The following is an 8,272-nucleotide window of genomic DNA, read 5'->3' on the forward strand; positions in this document are numbered from 1 at the left end:
TATCTAAAATTAAAATTATTGATGCTAAAACCTTATTTTTGCAATAATTGTTGAGTATATAATAATATTTGTTAGTATTATTGGAGTGATAAAGGGTAAAAGCCGCAAAGACTGACAGAAACCAACAACAATTAAATATAGATAGATACAATTTATTATAGAATTGACGGAGCATTCAAACCTCACAAGACGTAACTTTGCTTATGGAATATAATATTTTCAAAACGAATATTGGAAGAAGAAAACTAACAAAAGTACGTAAATAATTTCAGATATGCTGACATCAAACTTCTTAAAAACACCCCTGGAGCCTTCCTTCCATCATATACGTATGATAAATGAGTAATAACTAAAGAAGACAGTGCCTTACATATCTTGTAATAAATCATTGTAACTTTAATTAAACCCAAGAGGCGAACAAAATAAACTGGTGATAAAGAAAAATATATGACATTAAAATAGACATATATATATTTTGTGATCAAAAAGTAAGATAAAATTGTCATTTAAAACTCCCGGGTATTAGGAAGGCTGTTGATTTTTTTTTCAATGTTGATAAGGCTGTCTATAATATTTTACAAGAATCTGTTTGTCAGAAATGTCATTTGGCCCATTCCAAATCATTTCACTTTGTTGCACGACTACTACTGCATGTGCGGAAGTGGCTAAATATTGGTCCTTTTCTTACTTAGGATGGACTTCCGCAAGGTAACGCATGATTCCATTAAATACTATATTTAACACATCAATGTATTATTTACTATGAAGTCATTTATAATGTAGTATTTGTTAATACACAAAATTTCTTTAACAATTTTTATTTGATCTTCCAATAGAAGCTTTTTAAAAATTATGTCCTATTCTATAATAAAAGCCTTAAAAAGGCTTATTCAATGAAGTCGAGTCTTACCTGCTTCTAGTATGCTATATTATATATATTACTATGTCACACTTTCTGAGAAAATCTAAAAAGGTTTAACAATCCAACTGTACTTTGTTCTGCGTGTTAAGTGATCTTTCTAATGCCACTTTAATTTGCCGATCCGCTGAGCTACTTCGATTACTTTCGGAAATACATATAGTGTAGGGAACGTGGTGCTGGTGAAAAGTATCAAAGCCTCCTATATATAAATAAAATTAGTTCTAAAACACCCTTCATACCTACCGACTAATTATAAGTAAACCTTTCTTTGGTATATATAACCACGAATGTAAGTTTTTGACCACGAAATTGATTCAATCTAATATATAAAATTTCCATGTCACAATGTTAGTTACCGTACTCCTCCGAAACGGCTTGACCGATTTTCACCAAATTATATATGCGTATTTAGTAAGTCTGAGAATCGGCTTCTATCTATTTTCCATACCCCGCAGTGATAAGGGTATGGAAAATAGATAGAAGCACCCCTATTTTTTTTATTTTTCAAACAATTTTTTTGGTTTTTATTTTATCATGATACAGCATACAAAAATATATACAACCCTAAATTTTCACCTCTCTACGATCAACCCTTATTTTTTATTTGTTAATAAAAAACTTTACTTTTTTTGAAAAACACCGTTTGCGGGATCAGCTAGTAATAAATTCTTTATCTGTGAATTGTCTGTTACGTATCTTTTTCTTCTTGTTTTTAGCCGATGGACGCTTTCTGGAAGGCACAGGTGTTTTCCAAAGATCGCTACGATGACAAGTTTTAAGCTGCCTTTACTTAATGACATCTGATGACCATAAGTATGTCGTTACCTAGCTGAGTGCCCATGCGATGTCTACAGCCTCGTGGTCGCCTCTCAAGAAGGCATTCATGTAAGAATTATATATCTACTATCTCGGTTACTCTCGAAGGCCTTAAAGTAAGACTAATAGGGTTGTTAGTGTAATATATTATGTTAGTAAAGGCACCTTTTTCGCGTAGTTGCGTCTTCCGACAGATTTGAACCCATCCACCTCTCGTTTCGCGCTCGATGGCCCATGATCGCTAAATAATTCGTCACCGCCTAGGCCCAGTGAGCCCTGAGGGATCTCATATTTTATTTGAACTGAAAGAATAGTTCGCTTTACGTCGACGAGCTCCGCCGATGGCCCGTCTCGTTCCTTCGGACACTTTCAAATATTTCTGTCTCCCTCAAACAGTATCCGAAAGTTGTCAAAGAGTATTAAATGCGATTTCGTTATTTCATTTTCTACCTAAGAACGGGAAACTGTAAATAGTCACAAATTTCGATCTTCGTTCAGACTTTAGTCAATTTAACTTTTTCAATAACATTTATTAGATTGTAGCATGACACGTGGGGCTAGAAAGTCACTTATTAACACTTTGTGTACACACTTAAACTAATTTAAGTAACAACTTACAAATTAAAGGTAATTAACATAACTACCTAAGCTATGTTATATAACATACTGCGATCGATAAATTGCCTGCCGTGCGATGATATATCCCCCCATACGTGTCTTTGGAAAAGGCCTTAACCATAAAGTGATTTGTAGAAGATCACAAGTCAGTAATGAAAATAACGACGCGAGAAGAAATGACTTGTTGGTGTAGTCCACGAATTCAGCACCTCCTTCTAGCACAAAATATCAAAAACTCTTTACGATCTTAATAAAATCACAGCTTCTTTATGAATCATATTTATTCTAATTTTTGTTGGGCCATTAGTATGATGAAGTTTAAATGTCTTTTAAATCACCAGTTATGAATATTATCTGAACGTAAGGCCTTAATGATGGACTTCAGAATTAATATAGATTAACTTTTCTGAAATGATTTTTATATTATTTACTTGTTTATTCATGTTAATATCTTTTTTATATGATTATTTATAATAAAACCCCGTCCCGTATAAACCAAAATCAAAATAAGCTTTTTTATAACACTAACAACTCTTTTTCAAATTAAAATTAAAAATCACTTTCCTAATTAAAACACGAGGATTCCAACGCGCATTTAATTTTTTTTGTGATTTTATTCCAATGGTTTTTTATGGAAATATTTTTTTAAGAATGCATTATAATTTTTTACTTCACCTTTTTGGAATTTTTTTTATTTTTTTTTGTTTAGAATTTAACAAAAGTTTTCAGTTGTTTTAATTAAAAAATTTTTAAATAATAAAACTAAAGCTGGGACAAAGAGACAGACAATAAAAATATTTTTTTATACATATGTAATATGTATATTCAGATCCATGTAGTAAGAAGTAGTTCTTTATTTTAAATTAATATTATATATGTAATAGACACTCCAATTTTATTTATTTGTTTAGATGATTTCAAGATATCTTACAGGAGTATATTGTTAAACCGTACACGGTTATAAATAAATAATTACTAATTCTGTGTAGTATAAAGAAAAGTGTAACAAACTTATTTTTACATATATTCTTATATATGTACATAGATAAGCTTCATATATATATCTAAACCCATCATCTTTGGTCAACCAGTTTACTCTAAGAGAATATCGATAAAAATTATGTTTATATCAGCGTCGGTGTCCCATGCAAGTAACCTGTGCGACATAATTTTGTTAAAATAATTAAAACATAGAAGTTTTTTTCCATTTTATCATTATAAATTAACTGTAATAATAATAATTTTAATTATGTTATTATTTGGCAATTACATGATATAATTAAGGCTGTCACTAGATGCAGACTGTTTCCAGGAGGTTCCATTAGGAATATATATAGAAGGTATATGTCCAGACAGTACAGAGGAACATGTTTATATTCATCCGTCAATTATTTTTATAAATATAAAGTTTGTAATCTCAATAAAAATAATACTAATTATGAAATAAATGAGCGTGCAAGCTATTCATGAATATTTACAGGGGTTGAATTGTGTAAGTTCTGTGTTAGTTAGTCTTTGATGTGTAGTATTGGAGTTTAGGTGCTCCGTACCCCTCGGCAGTGTACGGAGGTGCGTGGAACTGTTCGGTCGCGTCCACGCCCTCTAAGAGTGATACGTAAGAGAATGTAGTCGAAGCTTTTGCGGGTATCACGCTACGGTTGAATTTAGTCCTTGTTTGTATGCAGTCATAAAGTGTTACCACACTCCGGGGCACGTGGCTAAGGTTTTGTTCCACAGGGCGTGTTCACCTGAGGCTTTAATTAAAGGTGAGTCGTTTGAAAGCTAAGCAGCGTTGCCCTTGTGCAATTCGGCCGTGGCTGCGAGCGCTTTCAGCGTGAAAAACTTTTCACGTTATCGTTGCGGTTATAGAAGTTGTTTACACTTTCAAACCGCAAGTTCCGGGTTCGATTCCGAAGATTTTAATCGATAGCATCGCGGTGTTTTTATATACCTTTTAATACAACTACACGATGATTCGTTATAGCATTAAAAGGTGGCCAAAAGTCTTTTTCCAATTATCCTGTATATAGTTTTGATTTAACTTTATAAAAAGGTACATTCAGGAGCTTTTGACAATATTGTCTGCAGGGACAAACAGTAAAGATTAATTAATTTTAATATGATATTTGAATTTTGAAAACGATTTTTAATACTATACTATAATAATGTTATGCATTATTTCTGAAACTATTGATTTTTAAGTAATACATTCACTTATTTATATTTTTACAACTGCAACCAATCACTGTGTAGACCTTTTAATAATAATAATAAATTTCATTTAATATCTAGTGAGTCCATAGAATATAAGTAAGTTAATAACAAAATTTACTTAAAGGCTATATTAGTTATGGATTAGTATGTCATTCAATTTAAATATGACACTAATTATAAAAAGTCGCTTAGTATGAAAAGTTACTTATGTTATATTTTATTTATACACACATAATCCTTTAATAATTAAAGTTTCAAATAATGTATCTGTTTTTAATATTAATGATTATTTTGTACAAAGTACTTCGAGATTTAAGTCCTAAATTACTGGTCTTTCGTAGTCCATAATCCATGGTATCATTTTATATATTGATTTAATATTTAATTATAAGCAAAGATTACTTACCTAAATTAATGTTTCATTTGGTACACTGCAAGACTTTACTATATATATGGTAATATTTTCATTATCTTTCTTTATATTTCATATTTCATTTTTATATTGTAAAAAACTTTCTTTTGGTTCTGTTTGTCGTCAAATTTTTAAAATCTTGGGTCAGGGTTTATATTGTATCGTGAAAAGTAAAGAGGTCCTTCTACTTTTTAATTCATTTGACATAACTTTTTTTTCGAACGACTTTTTTTACGCGTTTTAATGAAAACACGAAAGAAAAATAATGTTAAAATTGGTTGAGTCATTCTTGAGTTTTCTGTTTATACGACTTTTGATGGTTAATTAATATTTTAGTAGATTATTGGAGAGTTGGTTTAGCTAAGTTAAGAAATTGAAAATCATTAGAACATTGAGATATTTAATATTGCTATATCTGTACACAGTGATTAGTTATCGTTGTAAAAGCTTGAAAAGGATAAATATATCGCATATTTGTGAGCAAAAAAATTACAGTTTTTACCTTTTTTAATCAACCAATATTTATGTATGTTACCTTATTTTTCTATTATAATACGAAAGGTCAAATATAACTTCTATCAGGGTTACATACCACACCACAACCTATGCAAACACTCACAACACTGCAAGCGCTAACCAGACAACACCAGCGACCACTATACCTGCTACACTCCGCACAGGACATTGCGTCGTTCACAGTAGAACAAAACACTGCTTACCACATCACAACACTCGTTAAGGCCGCCCGCTCTCTAACCGCGAACAGCGTGGGCGAACCAAGGTTGTATCCGGATCCATCCTTGGCTCGCCTGTGGTCCACGTTGCCGTACCAAGCCGCATACATAACACGTACCTCAATAATATTTCAATATTATTAATAATTATTTTTACATTTATAACATCAGAATTACAATATAACTGTTTAACAAAACAGTCTACACTTGACACAATCTGTGGTAGAGTGAATTAGGTTGAAATAACTTTGCGAAACATCAAAGCTCCAGGTTATCTGTTCTACGCGCTACGGCAGAACAAAACATCACCCACCACGCCACAACACCTGTTTTTAGTGAGCGACCGCTCGCTCCATAAACGCGAACAGCGTGGGCATACTAAGGTTGTATCCGGATCCATCCTTGGCTCGCCTGTGGTCAACGATGCCGTCCCAAGCCGCATATACAACATCACACTACACAGCTCTACTCGTGTAGAGCGATTTAATACGTGCGAACGACATACAACTGAAACGCGTCTGTCCAGTTTCTGTTTTATTTTTAAGTTCACATACCCTTCCGCTCCGTATACTCAGTTCCGATGAAGCTGTAAAAGCCACCGGGCTATCAGCATCAACTTCAACCGAAACCAACCAAGCAGGTTCATATAGTAAACAATAAATAATTTTAATTTGTAGTAATTTGAACTGAAAACGATTATTTTACTATATTATTATTACTTTATATATTACTTCTAAAAATATTGATTTTTGTATAGACTCTACCATAGATTAATTGACAAATGAGCTATACATTCAGACAAAAAAAATAAATGAGTATAACATTGGCTCTGTTTCTCTTGGTCGTGCATTAACCTAAGTAGAACTTTATCGATTTCATTCATCTATATTTTATAAGTTAGCTTACTTTGCAGAAGGTTTTACTGAAAAAATTACAACTTTAAATAAGTTTTGCATAACATCGTTTCAGCCCATACACGTTCACTGCAAACTATAGGCCTTTTCCAAAGATATCTCATTCGCTATGCAGCAGTAGTCGTGCAATGAAGTGAAAAAAGGGGAATTTCAAAGAAAAATTAATTTCTTATATATAGCGGTTTATATATCGGATTCCTCTTAGTGCCAGTAGGTTTTAAGAAAATAATAACATGAAATCTGAAGTAAAAGTGTGTATTTCATTTAAGTTTCACTCATATTGTATTTCTGTGGAATTCCCCTTTTTCATGCAACTTTGACGATGGCGTAATGTAGCTGTTATAGTATTATAGTATCGATAGTAAAGTCAACTACTTGACGTAGGCCTCCTTTATAGATTTTCAAACGGAAGCATCCTATAGCAGCCTGCATCCAGGGGTTGTTTCGACCTGAACAGCCCACCTTCTGGGGCAAATTTGAAATTCTCGTAGCTTCGAGTTGAAGTATATCATTGCAAGTAGACAGTTGACCTTTTTACGACTGTCCACTTCGTGAGTGGTACCGTGGTATAGTGGTACCGAAGGTACGCTTGCCAGTCCGTGACCCTAACTCCTAGATATTGAGGTCTAGTTGCCAAATGTTCTGCGTGTTATGTAGTCTGCCTATTGCCACTTCAACTAGCCTATTCGCCAGACTATGTCTGTTACTTTAGTCGTCTAAAAATAATTCGTATCAGACAAATTTAACAACTCTTTTAACCTTTAACGTTTTATTGTTTGTGTATTTTTGAGTGAGTAAAGAGTACTATTGACTGTTTGTCTGGCCGGAGGTATGGACGTTAACCTCTGGTTTATAGTTTCTTTAAAAGCTTTCTTTAAGTGTCCTAATTGATATTTATTAAGACTAAATATAATTTTATATTTATTTATTTTAACATATACTATTTGGAACTACAGGCTTTTTTTATTTACTCTATTGGTTTTTGTTGTGTAAATCTCTAAATAATTTCAGCTGATGAACACCCACTGCAAGGCATAAGTCAATGTTTATTATCAATCTATATTTACATTATCTTTTAATATTACCATATATTACCTTTAAATTCCTTGTATATTTACGAGATAAAGTAGTAGTAGATAGTTAAACATTGATCTATTCCTTGGCGCTGGCGTCCATCGGCTGAAAAGATGAAGAAGAAATATTAACAACGGATTTATACATCAAAAAACTATAACGTAAAATTTTGTAGAAACAAAGTCTGTGACGTTGTGTGTTCAAATATGGGATTAGATTAGTTGACCTGATAGACGTTGATCCGCCTTAATTATAATCAAGGAATTTTAATCTTATAACTCATTTTAATAACAATACGTTCATTATAATATATTTTAATATACAACACTGCTAGTTCTACTTACCTGTGCATTAGTATTTATTTATTATTAAATAATTAATTTATTTATTGGTATTTTAATTGCTGAAGGTTATGCCCTTACCTTTAAAAGTCTATTTGACCTGTCGCTTCTGTCACTTTGAGGTTCATCACATCACATAACCATATGTTAATTGACAGTAAAGGAGAGATATTAACCCCTTTTAAAGGTTTTACATTTATAATCTACTATGCTGTATAATTTTATTT

The sequence above is a fragment of the Battus philenor genome, unplaced genomic scaffold (genome assembly GCF_028537555.1).
Source record: "Battus philenor isolate CCGP_79_NKW_IND1 unplaced genomic scaffold, ilBatPhil1.0.hap1 SCAF_16, whole genome shotgun sequence".
NCBI lineage: Eukaryota > Metazoa > Arthropoda > Insecta > Lepidoptera > Papilionidae > Battus > Battus philenor.